Source organism: Oreochromis niloticus, linkage group LG22, assembly GCF_001858045.2.
Source record: "Oreochromis niloticus isolate F11D_XX linkage group LG22, O_niloticus_UMD_NMBU, whole genome shotgun sequence".
NCBI lineage: Eukaryota > Metazoa > Chordata > Actinopteri > Cichliformes > Cichlidae > Oreochromis > Oreochromis niloticus.
The window spans coordinates 19386952-19402812 of record NC_031985.2 but is presented as its reverse complement, the minus strand read 5'-3'; the positions used below and the strand labels follow the sequence as shown (position 1 = coordinate 19402812).

Genomic DNA, 15861 nt, shown 5'->3' with positions numbered 1-15861 from the left:
TATGTGGAGTTTGGTTGCTTCCTTAAATGTTCTTTGAAAGCTGAAACACACAACCTCAGCTAGTTCATCCAACTGCGATAAATTAAGGCAATAACAGCCTGCTAACTGGTAAAAGTGCCCACCTGCTGAGCATATTCTGGACGTGATATCAGCTGATGATGGCCTTTTAACAGGTTTATTAATATTTGCAAACAGGTATAAGTTGAAACCATGCTTCTTTAAAATTTTTGCATTTACATTTTGATTTAGAGAGTTTTTTCTTCCCACTGTCGCAAAGTGCATTTTCATTAGTGGTCATCACATTGGTAGGATTCTCTATGTATTATTACAATATAAAATGTCTTGTAGTGACTGTTGTGATTTGGCACTATATGATTAAACTGAACTGAATTCAAATGAAGGTGAGCATAGGTACAGTGATATTATCCACAGGTTTCCAAAGGCTCAACTTTTTCACTGTTGCCATCTTGGTAAAAAACAAAACAAAACAGTGACTGTAAAACTGGAGACTGAAAGTCTTTTTGAAATCACAGCTATTTAGCTTTTTAGTCACTTATTGTTTTCATTTTTCTGATCTCAAAGCTACATCCCCTTTTATACGGACAATAAATGTTACCCAAAAGAAGCAAATCCATTTATACACCAGCTAGCTGGCAAGCTAACATTGCTAATGTTAGCCAGATAAAGCTAGGTAAGCATTAGCATCATGAACTCAACCCTTTTTGGGTTGTTTCTGTCGAGTCAGCTTTTTAAAGTTAGGTATTGTAAATATTACTTAGTTTAACTAAATTATATGCCGCTTTAGAGTTGGTGAAGCAACACTGACATAATGAGTTAATATTCACACCAATAGAGTTAGGGTTTTTGTACCCATGGGGTGAACAGCCTGCAGAACATACAGGGTGTTGATTTGATATGTTAGTATTTCAACTTCAAAGGCATTAGTGTTACACTCAAACAAAAAGCTTCTGTCGTCTTCACTGGTTTTTTTTTCCACAGCCAATCTGAATGTCATTGAGCAGTGTTTTTCAGCTGGTGAGCTGAGACCCTAAAAGTGGGTCATGAGTTCTGCCAGAGCCTCACTTAGAGGAATGTTATTCACTGGACCGTCAATTCATAGACAAGGTCAAATTGGATTACTCAGTTCAGAACCTCTGTGTTCTTTATTATTAGTCTCACACCAGTGCAGAACACTGTCTGCCTCTATTCGGCCTCAGCGTTTTAATCTAAAAACATTACACAAGGTCAGTTGTTCACAAGTCCTTTCGATGTGTATGTGTGTGAAACACAGGGACCCACATCTAGTAACAACGGCTCCAACAACTCCATGCAGCACAATTTAAATATTGCTGAGACACCACTACTTGATTTAGTGAGACAAGAAGGAAAAGTCCTCCAGCGCTGTGTCGAATCTTTTGCTCTCGTTCCTCCTGGCTTTCATTTTGCCACACTTTCCTTTGTTTTCCTGTTTTCCCATTTTATTTATTTTTACATATGAAGATTAGCAACACATCAATTTGTGTGCTGACCAGAAAAAAAAAATCTATTCAAAATCCTGCTAAATAATTTAATTAATGTTAAATAATTCGATCATTTATGCAGGTGCTAAAGCATTTGTTCACCTATGTTTTAAACGTTTATGTACATTACTTGCATTGTGTATTTTAAACTATCTGTGCTGCAAGTGTTTCTGTTGACAATCCACTACATTTCTCAGATATATCTTTAATTGTTTTTGGTCTTTTTGTAAGACATTAAAAACAATAAAACACATTTTTAGTCTTACCATCAAGATGTAGGGATTGCATTATTATTGTGTTATGGTTGATTTTAAGGATTTATATCATCTCTTACAAGATGGTCTGTAAATGACAACTGAAAGCAATTATTTGTTCAGTCATTTAAAGAGCCCACAGAGGACTAATGCGCAAAATGCTGAAGAATAAGTCATTATAAAGTCATTTTTGTAGCAAAATAAACACTGCTGGGTACATTTGTTCATAGGTTTAATTTTTAGTTCTTGAATTCTTCTTATGCTTAATGGAAAAGAAGGAAATGCTTAAAGAAATTGACTATGTGCTGTTTTTTATTTCTATTTTTTACTTTTTGCAGGAATGCAGTGATTTATTGGCCCACCATTGGTATTTCCCCTCACTTTTGCACTACTTAGAGCCGAGACCGTAAATATAATGAAATACTTTATACATAACCACACAGTACAACTTTGAAAGTTACTGTATATACTCCATAAATAGGTCATTTATATGTAATGACATTTTCAAGAAAGAAAAACAAAGAAAAATCATTCATACTGGCAAAAATCTGGAGGTTAAAACAGCAGAAAAAGAGAGAGACAGGGAGAGAAGTTGTAATCAAGAAAAAATACAACACAACAATAATGTTTCTCTTTTAATCAGATCAGACCTTAAAGGAAGTGCAAGACAGTGCGGCAGAAAAAGAAGAACATGAGCAGTAACACATTTCAAATGGAAGAAAAACTGTTTTCAATTTGCCCAACCCCACCACCCCCACCCCTAAAAGGTTCTGAGGTATCTATCATCCCTCCAGAAAAAAAAAAAAAAAGGAAATCATCCAATTTACTAAAAGAGGGACGAGCGAGTGAAGAATTTGAAGCCCCAATTACAAGTAATTACCACTTTTCGCTCTCAACATGGTGAAATGATTTGATGCCTTTCAGAAGGTAGTCTGGTTTAGCTCAACACAGACATCTCCTCCTGCATTGTGTTAGTCTTTGGCAGTGGTTAATACGATCATTTGGTAGAGATAAAAGAAGGGGCGTTTAAAAATGATGGCGCTGGAGTCGGATCCGCTGGCTATAAATTACACTAGGTGGTACTGAGATGAAGCAAAGGTACGTGCCATGGCAGCCTTTCGCTGTGACCAAGACTAGAAATAATAAAATGAATGCACATCTGATGTGCTCATAAGGCGGCAAGCTGCGTGGGTGTGTCAAAACTTTAGTCATGTCAGTGCTTTGCAGAAGAGGAAAGATGTCCACTAGGTCATCCTTTTTCACCCATTCACACACCGGTTTAGATTAGACTGCAAGTTTGGGGAATTACACGAGTAATATTCTCCTAATATGGAGTCGTTAAATATGAGATCTTTATGCCTGATGTCACTGCTAATGAGTAAAATCATTCAGTGTAGTGTCAGGCAGAAATGGCCTCTATTAATACTTTAAAGTACCAATATTTAGTGACATCATACATCGCTACATAATTTTTTTCTCTAGAGAAAAAAAATTATATCCACCTATCTATCTATCTATCTATCTCTTTATTATTAAATATTATTACATAATATATTTAATAATGAACATTTTCATTTTCATAAGAATAATACATTTTTATTCTTTTGATTAAAAATTAAAACAAAGGAAAACAAAACACTAGCATTATATCTTACCAACATACATACATTAAACACATTTATATAGGCCTGCCCACCTTAACATTTAACTATTTCCTTGATGATTACACAAAGCGCAACAATATTGTCAATTTTGCCCCAAAAGTTTGTGTCCATGTGGTTTTTAACTCAACCACAATTTTGTTATATATCATCTATATAATCTCTCATATACTGGAGACTTAAAATTATATATACTCACACAATACAAAAGAAAAACAGGCAACAAAAACTGAGACAAAAGAGCATTTCTTCACCTGTGGAGAGACTATAAAATGAAAAGCAAACTTGTTTGGAGGGTGATATGACCCCTCTTACACCTCAAATCACAGCAAAAGCCTCTGGAGACAAGAAGAGAACGTCTGTCTATCTCAGAAAGCCTGGTCCTCTTAGGAAGCTGCAACACACACACACACACACACACACAGACAGCCGGAGAGGCTGGTGTATGTGATAGAGGCACTGCATTTACACACACTCTTACCAACACCTCCTGCCCACTCCCTGTATTGCATCTCAACATCGACGTAAGGCAAATACAGTTCCAATCCACCTGGTCGTTTGATGCCTCAAACACTCACACATGACAATGCATTGATTTTTCCCCCCCCCTCCCTCTCTCCTAGCTCTGCTGGGCGTGCAGACAGAGCAGTGTGGAGAAATCCATTAAGCCGACACTTCTCGTTTCCATTGACTGACAGGCCTTGACGGGCTCGGGCTTTTGGCCCACCCGCTTGACTGGCAGCTCGACAGTTAAACAAGCCCTCCAGTTGCTATAATAGTTTAAAACACTTTCAATTACCCGAGTCAAACAAATCCAGCAGACGAGCGCTCGGGTGCTTCCCTATAAGCAATCCCACACCCCAGCAGGTCCTTCTCCAGCTATCCTTTTGCTTTATCTGGATGCTACGATGAAGGGGTTTGTTTTAGGACAAAGAATGCAGGAAGTCAGTGAGGGGAAACTGGAGGGTACAAACTGCAGGCTACCTCGACGGAAGCGATGATTTTAAGGTTTCACAAGTCTTCACTTCCTGCTCTTGTGGATGCACCCCTACATAATCCCAACCCTTAGACCATATAGCATGTCTATATATGCGCATGTGACTGCAAGATTTATACCAAATCTCATTAAACATTAAGTAAATCAGTTCTGACCAACCTTTGGACTTCTTCTGTGCAAATCATACAATAAGTGGGGGGTAGGAACTTTCCACAAATCAATGAAATCTCACAGTAATAAGCCAGACTCATAAATCACTTGTTAACAAGCACTTCACAGCAGCTCAGCAGCATCATCAGCTCACTGTCAGGTTGAAATGCTCCTTACAGCATGCATGACCATAATTGCCAGAGAAATTTGAAGAATTTATTTAATTAAATATTTATTTTTTTTGCCCATAATGTCAACCCTGAAGAGCTCTCATCATATTGACTCATATTTTCTCATCTGCTACCCTTTGTTCCGGAGTAGAGCGCACTGATTTTTTTTTTAAACAAATTTTATATCTACATATGTTACAACCAATTAACTGATATTATACTGAGAACAGTAAATTTAAAAAAAAGGTAACCCTTAAAAAGTTTTAACTTTTACGTCATGTGTTGATTTTTGTCAGTCATTAATATTGTTTTACTATTATATAGAAAATACATGTCAATGAATAAGGCCATGTTGGCTTAAAAAAACAAAAAAAAACAAGCATGTGACCATGTACAAAGCTTTGTAAATGAAAATATACAAAAGGCAACCAATTCATTCGTTTGGATGTATGATGCGATAATATGAAACTGCTCTCAGTCAGTAACCGATATGAAAATCTCCATTTTTTTTTCTTCCTGTTGGTTCACTTCTAACATGGCCACAGAGCCTTGGCAGCACACCTTTTCTGAAGATTCGTTTGTTTATGCATAATTGTCTGGCACCACCAGCAGCACCCACAGCTCGTTCTGCAGTAATAATCTCCTTGTTGCCCCAGAAACACAAGACATACACCAGCAAAACAGTGAAGTCATTCCCTCTTTGTCCTTGAGTAGCTGAGAGTCACGCAGTCGAGAGAGTGTGAGGTGTGTAGAGCTAAGAGAGAGCAAAATACACAGTGGGAAGGAGTCAATATTTCCACTGTTTTGTCAGCAGTGACTAAAACAATGAAATGGGATAAAATCATTCTAGTTATAGTAAAGGGAGTTGGTAAATAATTAATGTAAGTCAAGTTTTTGGTAACAAAAAAATCCCTAGAAACCTAACAGTGTGGTGAAATGTTACTGCTGCATTCACCCATGTCATTTTCTATTATTTGTGAATTAGAAAATTTTTTAAAAAAAACAAAGAAATTCGCCGCAATACATCAATAATTGAGAAATCTAACCAATAAAAAAAAAAGTATACAACTCACGGGGTTTTAAAACTCACACATGCAGTTTGGAATAAATGTCAATTTAAGTTAAGGTGAAAACTTTTTGTTGACTTTCTTTTCCAGAAGCACAGCTAAAAATGTTTTTAGTATCTTTTTGGATTTATGATCTATGATTCCTTAACAATAATAATAATAATAACAATAATAATAATAATAATGAGAAGAAGAAGAAGAAGAAGAAGAAGAAAATAATTTTAAACCACTGACTTCAGATTAAGATTGAGGTGCATTCAAACTTTTGTTTTGACAGCCAATAAGAAGATACATATTTTCACAGAAGATAAAACATTGGTGCATCACCTGATGTCCAAACACAGTCAAGGCAAGAAAAAAAATCTAAATGAAATTTAAATATAAGTACATAATAAAAATTTCTACTCTTCACCATATCTTGAAATTTGGTAACTAGAACCTGTGAATGATGAATAACAACAGGTAAGATACTGTACTGTGTCAATATCTATTTAATAAAAACTTAATCACAGTGCAGAAGAACTCCTGTGGAAACCTAAATACGACCTTATAATTTGATTAACTGATCTTCGACAAGTGTGAGCACCTCTATAAGAGCTGCAGTTTTAGTCGTTTGCTGCTCTGGTGCGTTCAGGTGTGTTTCAACACAATGCCAAGGAGGACGGACATCAGCAATTATGTTAGAAAAGCAATTTCTGCTGCTCATCAGTGTGGGAAGAGTTATGAGACAGTTTCCAAACAATTTGAAGTCCATCATTCTATCGTGAGAAAGATTAATGACTAGTGAGAACAGGACAGCTGCCAATCTTCTCAGGAGTGGACATTTCAGCAAATTCACCTGAAGGTCAGACCGTGCAAAATAACCCAAGAGCTACATCTCAGGTTCTACAGGCATCGGTTATTGTACTCAATGTACATGAGAGCACAATTAAGAAAAGACTGAACAAGTAAAGCTTATTTGGAAGGGCTGCCAGAAGAAGGTGCCTTCCTTCTAAAAAGAACATGGCAGCATGGCTCAGGATTTCAAAGTTGCATCTGAAGGACATTGCAGTCTAGCTAGCCTAGCAATACTTGAGCATCGGACAGATGAGACCAAACTGAAGATGTTTTGACATAATGCAGAGTGCCAGATTTAGCAACAATTAAATAGCAAATTAGCACTCTCAAGCACGGTGGTGAAGGGGAGATGATTTGGGGTTGTTTTGTAGTCACAGGATCTTTCCACCTAGCATTGAATCAACCATGAACTCGTCTGTATACCACAGTATTCTAGTACAGTAAAATGTGAGGCTATCTGTCTAACAGGTGAAGCTTTACTTAGATTATTTCATGCACGGGAACCAAAGCACAGCAGCAAATCTGCAACAGAATGGCTGAAAAAGTAAGAATCAAGGTGTTATGACTTCCAGCCAAAGTTCAGACCTCAACCTAACAGAAATGCTGTGATCTGGCTTTAAGAAAACTGGGCATAAACTAATGCCCACAAACCTCAATGTAGTGAAGCAATGTGGTTAAGAATACATGATTACTTCAAGTTATTGGTGCTAAAAGTAGTTCTACAAGCTACTGAATACTGAGGCTTTGGTTTTTTACAGCTTGTATGCGATTTTGGCTTAAATAAATCATTACACAGTGTAAAACGTCATGTGTTATTGATCATCTGAGGTTACATTTAAAAACTGTAGAACCTGCCAAGGACCAAACGATTTTTAAAAATTATTATGACTTTGAACTGAAACAAGCTATACTTTTGTTTTTTACAGGACACCTCAGAAAATCTGCTAGAGCTGATCTCAGACATCTTTTATTGCGCTGCCATCAGTGGAGTAAACAAAGCTAAAACCGTATTATTTTCAAAAGCTTACTTTCTGCCTAAATCAGTTAAACAGCAATGTTTCGAGCATGAACAGCAAACTGCGGTCCTGCATCAAGCGTACGTTCATCTTTGTTTTTCCCAGACTGCAATAGCAGGAAGATTCATTCTCTAAACATTTCTGTCTGAAAACTGCAGTTTTTATTTTATTTTTTAAAGTTAATGCTGTCATTCTAAAATATCTTCTCCAACTTCCTGAACAGCTCTGATCATAGTAATTGTAAAACGGGCACTACTTACTTATTACTTACTTATTACTTATTAGTTTAACAACAAGTAATTGGCACGTATATAAGCACACATTCATTTTTAAACAAAAATGTCAGATGTTGGCAGAGCATTCGAAGCTTTTGCATGAAACATAGAATAGAAAGTAATGTTTCAGGTGGTTCTTAGACTAAACTGCATATTTGAAGGCATCACTCTTTCATTATGAGAAATTTATAAAAAAAATATTATAACGATGATAATAAAGACAATGGTTAGCTGCAATCCTGTACAGTAAAGCATTGTCTACAAAACAATGTTGATTTTTTTTCTGTTTATTTTGCTAGCACCTAATTAGTGCTTCCAAGCTAGCAGAGTCTACTGGCTGAAATGACACAATATTATGACAGGCAGGACCAGTACGGTACAGTTACTGCACATGACTTATTTCTTCAAAACACTGTAGCTGGCAGAGTCTGTCTTCACACATGCCAGGCCAACGGTGTCACTGTGGTCTGGCAGGGCTCAAAAGGCATTTACCTGCATTGGAGCCATTAATGCGGGAAACCAAAAGCACCTCACAGGTGATCAGATCAGCTTCTAACAGGCTAAGAATTGGTATGTACTCTTCTTCATGTGGTCATGGAAACACTTTCATGAACATCTACTGCAAACAAGTTAATCCCATTTCTACTCAAAAGAAAGCAAAAAATTAAAGAAAGAAAAATAAAAGATTATATAGAAGCAATGAGAAAAAAATAAATTAAAGAAATCACCATCAAGCACCACTCAAAGAACTGTGGATAGCTGCAGCATACTTGTGATATTCTAGATTTACTTTTACAGAACATACTGGATATCATTTTTGTTTATTTTTCTTAAAGCGCTACCCACAGTAAGGGTCTTTGACTTTTTTGGTGTAGTTTGTAGTTGACAGTCCATGCTTCTTTTTTTTTTTTTTTTTAAACGTTGATCTGCATTTTTGGTTGTCACATCTAAAGGAAGGGAGCTTTTTGCTTTGGGGAGCATAGCTGAGCTGTTAAATATGTCATTAGTTTGTATTACAGTCCATGAAAATACATATTTTAAGAAAAATTTTTTTAACATATTTTTGAAATTTTTGACTATGCATAACAAAAACATTTCCCTCTTCAGTCAGCTCTGCTTTATTTTAGACAGAGGCATTATTTTGATTGGTCCTAAACATTGTGCGTTGATGCTAGACTGTTAAGAGCGAGACCTACCAAACTCTTAAACTTTCACAAACTACAGACTACACCTCTCTGCATTTAGTCAGGAGTTATAATTCATCTCTGGTTCTGTTCCACAGTGTGTCTTTTGTCTTGCCACCCTCCCCTCACCCCCAACCGGTCGAGGGAGATGGCCACCCTTCCCTAAGCCTGGTCCTGCTGGAGGTTTCTTCCTGTGAAATGGGAGTTCTTCCTTCCCACTGTTGCCAAGTGCTTGTTCATAGGGGGTCACCTGATTGTTGGGGTTTTCTCTGTATTATTGTAGGGTCTATATCTTTTTTTATAGGCCATATCATGAAAAAAATGGCAAAAGAAAATGAGGTTTTTGCTTTTGGGGATGCATAGTTGAACTATGGTATACTTCAGGAATACTCCTAGGATTTCCTGAGATATGGTCCATAGAAGAAAGAAGGAAACTTGTGACAGTGGGACAATTCGCCAACCTCTTCAGTTGAGGTGAAGTGAGATAGCTGAACTTTTCTGAGGCAAGGAGATGTTGCCTAGCTGTCTTGAGCATACCTCTGTGAAACAGCATGGAGATCAGAGACACTGGCTATGGACTGGCAGACTGGGTAAGCAGTTCAGCTTCTCTTTAAGGAGGTAAAACAAAGGGTGCGTTCCAACTTCAGTCGACTGCATTCCTTAGCTTGCTGCATAAAGTCTATGCCAGGGTGCCGCAGAGAACAATTCTTTATGTGAGGTTTAAGTCAGATTCAACAGAAACGATGCAGCTTTTGTCATTGTCGTCTCTATCCTTTTAAAGATATGAGAGTTTGTTTAACCAATCTACAAATACTTTGTGGACTCGGTGGGAAAAGGCATCATTAGCTGTGTTGTCTTGTGTGCAGTGCTTCGAGTGTGGCGTGCTGGACCTTGGTTATGAGCCACTCAGTCTCTGTCTAACAGAGGTGAGAGCTCAGTCCTTATTTGCACATCTATTCTTCAGATTTAGTGTTTAATTCATAGACATCTATCCCACATACAGATCAGAGTTCATTGTGTTTGATTTTGCAAGATCTGTCTGTAACATGATGTCCAAATCTTGAATAATATGACGCAGACTTATTCCCTTTACTTCTTTTTTCTCTAAAGGCCTTTTCTAAAACTTCCTCATTTTTTGTCATGTTGAACTACAGTGCACACACAAACAAACACATCTTGGCAAATATATCATCCTTTGCAGTTTATTTTGACTGCATGGCTGGCTGGAAAACATTAACATAATGCGAAACCTAAATCTAAATAAATATAAAACAAGAAGTAGATGACTTGTGTGGAAATTTGTGCAAACAGAGGAGAGTCTTGGCTCCGTCGAGAGGCGATTACTACTAAGAAAGCCCAAGCCAGAGAAGCACAGTGACAAATTCTCCTTCTAATCCTTGCCCAGGCTTCCTATCCAGGTCAATACACGCAGGCGCCACAGTGTAAACAGCCCAGGACACACCATGTAAAGTGACTCTACTATCCTCCATCCCCCACCCTTCCCGTCGGACGCTACTCGCCCTTAACAACAACCATTGATTTTTTTCCCTGATGAGGATCTAGCCGGCATTTAATCTAACATTGCAGCCTCTCGATGTAGGACATGGCTGAGCATGTCATGCTAATCAATTGGTAAATACAGCCAGTGTAGGGTGAACACATATCTTTACTTGTGCTTGTGAAAAGGAAACGGCTATGACCGAGCGTACGTTCGAAAAACAACCATCCAACCATGTAGAATGTATAGAGTTTGGTTAATAACTTAAATTTCTAATATCTTTAGGATATTAGCATCAGGATTTAAAGCCTTAAAGATTTATTCACAACAGCTACAGATTTCCAGAGATCTGACTTGACTGATGGTGCTGCCACAAAAACACAGGTGAGTGTCGGACCCATATCCCATTCTCTAGCTGTTCCTAATCCATTTTGGGGAAAGACACAATAAGAACCGCTGCATGGAAAATTATGCTTCTGACTCACTGAACTCTTATTTTAACATTCATATGCATTCAATAATAACAGGGGAGAGTGTAGAAGTTTATCTATGTGAAATAATTTCTAATAATTGCAAAAAATGTGGAATTTCTTTTGTTCCATCTTTACCTGTTAAAGTAGGAGTAATTAAGGCTCGTTCACAATAATGAACATTATCACTGTGGTCAGCTTCAATTAGAGCATTTACATGAAACTCGTGTAGTTTAACAGAACAGATAGATGCAAAATATACAAATAAAGCACGTTTCATGTTTGTTTACAATAATTCTGGCAATAATCACAGACTGTAAAACTTAAAGCAGCATACAAACATTTCATCTAGGTCTCCTACTCACACTACCTCCATCACTACATGAATAAATAAGCAACATATATGGACCGCATCCCGACTGTATATCAAACACACTCCAGATTATATGTGACAAGGCTGGCAATTAACAATTTCGCTCACTATGAATTCAAACCATAAAAAAAGATGATCAAGGCTAGCTGATATCTGCCGCCTATGCATAATTTATGTGGCTGGTACAAAATACCGTTCTGTTGCAGTTCTGTTCATTCACTCGACTAATTCATTGAAATAAAGCGTCCCAGAGGGGTATCCGTGTAATCAAGCTTAATCCCAGATTGATTTGAGAGGAGTCGAAGACAGAAAGCTGGAGAAAATCAGGGAAAGCTCTGCGTCAGAAGACTGCAGGAAGCCCGGAGATCAGAAGAAAGTGCAGTTTCAAATGGGAGTGTAATAAAAATAAAAAGCAGAGGATTGACAAAAGAATGAAAGCTGATTTTTGTTTAATTATGATTAAGAATTGTGATTTTCAAAGGTTCAGAATTGTTTATAAAAAGTACTATAAATTGCTCAGTTTCTATTTTTTTTTAAATAATATCTTCTTAATGCTTCCGTTAACCCTTTATGACGCTTCACCACCAAACTGAATTACCTTATGACCAACAGCGAAGCTGCAGGATGGCTGAAAACAAAAGGAAAAATAATATAAATTAAAAGGGTAAAATCAAACATGCTAAACGTAGATAACTGCATCTGCACCTGGTCCCAAACAACCTTTTCCTTTCATTAATGGATCAGTAGGGACAAATTCTGATCTCTGTCTTTGACTTTGTTGCAATTACCCTCTCAACACTCTCTGCTCTCTACTCACATGGGTACACAAGGGCTTCATACACCAAAGGACTTGTCGAGGAGCTTCACTGCATTATTATCCTTTCCCCTGGACCCTGCAGCCTCGGCTTGTCCCACTTAGAGTAATACACAGCGTCTTTTCCAGAGAGGGCATAATTAAAAAGTATTAAAAAAAGGAAGGTGTTAAAGGAAAGTGCTACTGAATTTCAAGAGGGCGAAAGACAGTTTTTGGGGGAATTTCTTTTATGCAATCTGTGTCAGGAAGAAATATATGACAATTGTTTGAACTGCTCACAATTAGTCCATCTGTAAAGTTAAGCAGCATATCTGATATGTTTTATGCTTTTGACTTAGGTACAAGAATTAAGTACCAAAGGTCACAAAGCTCCATCCACTGATGACACACAGCCTATAAAACCCAGTGCAAATGCACACATCAAACCATGACATCATATTTTGCAGTACTGGGCAGTATTACTGTTTAAAGGTGATAAACCTCGAGAAACACTTCAGCAGTCATATTTAAAGCATCCCCATTCCCTTAGCCTTCTATGTAAGAGCATGCATTTTAACCGAGCTGAGCCTTTTACTTCAGTGTTCACCCTTTGTATTCTAGTAGCTCACAGCAAACAAGTCACACATTCATATTTTTTGTTCGTTTCGTGACACCTGTCACTAAGTTTGTCATAATGAGGCACAGGTTTATGTTATTATGAAATAATACAACATCCACACGTTTTTTGGTTGATTCATCAGTGCCACTATTCTGCAGCTGATTGCTGCCAACACAGAGCTGTTCCACAGATACGACTGTGGAGGCATTTAGAGGTAAGATGGCGCCATCTGCTGCTGTTTCATGGTAAATGCAATCACAATTACTGGCTGAAAGCAGCCAGCTTAGCAGGGATGTAGAGAAAATGGGCATAAATAAAAAATAAAATAAAATAGATAGATTTGTGACTGGAGGGATATTTACATATAAATGCTGTAACGCCTGAAGAAAAATTGTGTATTTTTGTTAAGATATAGCAAACCACAGTTTGACTGATAAACATCACTCTTGATTTTTCCATCTAATTCTGTGTAATTATGTGTAAAGTGTGCTTTTAATATACCATGAGAGCACTGACTGCCTAACGGCATACTCCTGGAGTTTATAAATATATAAACAGACGACGTATTGGCAGCACATTGTAAAGGCTGGCAGTCTTTGCAGAAGGCACTTTCACAGGTCACCTGGCTCCATCTACCGACAGCCCAGCGAAGCTGAAGAAAATCAAGGGCAACTGCACACATCAAACATACTTTATTTTTTACTTTGTTCTTCAAATATTTTTTTTCCTTTTGCTCAGATTTGGAGCACAGATAGCTGAACAAATTCCAGATTGCTGCAACTTGATTAACAGACGTGAAGAGTTCTGATCTGCATCCAGGCTTTGGAACAACTTTTACATCAAAGGGTTTCAGGAAACTAAAAAAAAAATCACGTCTAAAATCTAGGCCATGCTTTCTGAATAAAAAATTGGTTTCCTGCTGATGTTGTCTCAAGTTAGTTTAACTTCTTTTCGCATCATTGTCTCTGATCAGCTGAAGTAAGGTATGATGTAGGAAACACAGACACAGAGAACTGTTCAAAACAAAGTTACAGAGCTCACCTGGCACCATCTAGTGGATGCATTAGGTAAATAAAATAAGAAGCAAATGGTACCCTACACATATCTGGTATAAAACTGTCAGCAATACAATCAAGCGTCTCTGCTAACATTGAGTATTCACCAGTTTACAGCATGCAGCACAACACATGAAACCTGTTCAGATGAATTATTTTATGATTTCGGTCTTCAATGTTTGCACTGACCAACATACGAATGAGAGAAACCAGAGAAACATACAAAACAGAACATAAAAGGGTCTATGTATATTTTATTTTTTACGTTTTGTTTTTATTTTTCTGTATCTGAAAGTATACTTTCAACCACAGTAGGCCCCACCTTCCTGGATTCCTCATTTGATTTTGTTTCAGATCTACCAAGCACCAGTGGCTTCAGTGTCTGCCAATCAAAGCAACCACACTCTTAAATCAGGTATCGAGGTGGATGAACCATAAAACCATAACGCAAGTGGAGTTTATGAGAAGTGAGAACCTATCTTTCGCAGGAAAAGCCATCTGTTACACCAGGCTGTAAACATGCTTTTTTAATGCCATAAAGTTGGAGCTCATGGGATTTACTCACTTTTACAGGCAGCATCAAGTGGCCACTAGTAAAAATGTAGTTTGTTACTGATGTGTAGACCCTATTTTTCAGACCCATAGTTTGCCTGTAGACGAAGCAGAACTTAAACGTAAAAATTAAACCGTTAAATTCCAAATGACCTATTATGAAAGAATGGGTCTCTCTCAGCAGCTCAGTGAATTCCAGCATGGTATGATGCATGATAGGATACAACCTGTGCAAAGTCCAGTCGTGACCAGTCGTCACATTTCCTCGATACTAAATATTCCACAATCAACTGTTAGTGGTATTACAAAGTGGAAGTGATTGGGAATGACAGAGAGCTTCATGAAATGCATTTCCATGGCCGAGCAGCTGACTCATGTTCTTTGGAGTGACAAATCATGCTTCTCCATCTGACATCCTATAAACTAGTCTGGGTTTGATGGCTGCCAGGAGTTACCAACAGTACTTGTCCAGTAAAAGGAACTCTTAAAGCTTCAGCATACCAAGACATTTTGAACTAATTTCATGCTCCCAACTTTGTGCAGTTGGGGATGGTCCCACTGAGATGCAACATGACTGCACACCAGTGCATAAAGCAAGGTCCATAAAGACCTGGATGAGTGAGTTTGGTGTGGAAGAACTTAACTGGCCTGCACAGAGTCCTGACCTCAACCCAAAAGAACACCTTTGGGACGAATTAGACCAGAGACTGCGAGCCATTTAGTTATTTTAGTTACATTTGCTTCACAACTAGTTTCCCCTCAGAGCAACATTTAACCAAACGAAAAGCTGGTGGTTGCAGTTTCAGAGCTGTAGAGGCATCGTTCCCATCTTCAGTTGAAGTAGAGCTCTTTGGCAGCTGACAGACATTACAGATTATTATCAATACACATGATTACTCATCTGACCAACAGTAATTTATTTAACTATCAACAGATGGAGTTGCCCAGCTAAGGTTTTGTCCACATCTACACTGGCATTTTGAAAAATTTAGCTAAATGTAGCCAACAAATTTTATTTTCTTTGGCCTTTTATTCACATATGAAAATTGAACTTTATTTATTTATTTTGCATTTTCAATAACTTATCCAAATTTTCACGTGGTGCCCTGGGCAGCAGGACGATGATCGGTTTTCTAATTGTATCGTCAGCTGTTCAGGTGTATGGGATATATTGCTTGTTGTTAGGAGCTGAGCAGTCCCAGTCCAACGCATCCCATCATTTTGTCTATTTATACATGACAGATTGACACATTTTTCCTCATATATTTTCTTTTTAATACAATGTGCTTAAACCCTGTTTTGTGTTTGTTAGAAAGCATCCTCTACTTGTTGGTGGACCAACTATCACAATGTGCATTTGGGTTTGTTGG

The 15861-nt window shown here is 37.7% G+C and overlaps 1 protein-coding gene across 1 annotated transcript in view; it reads right to left on the bottom strand.

Annotated features, from left to right (window-relative positions):
* The window catches only part of LOC100691448 (teashirt homolog 1), a 171802-nt gene that overhangs the window by 154219 nt on the left and 1722 nt on the right, over nucleotides 1-15861 (bottom strand). The gene's annotated exons all lie outside the window — the stretch shown is intronic.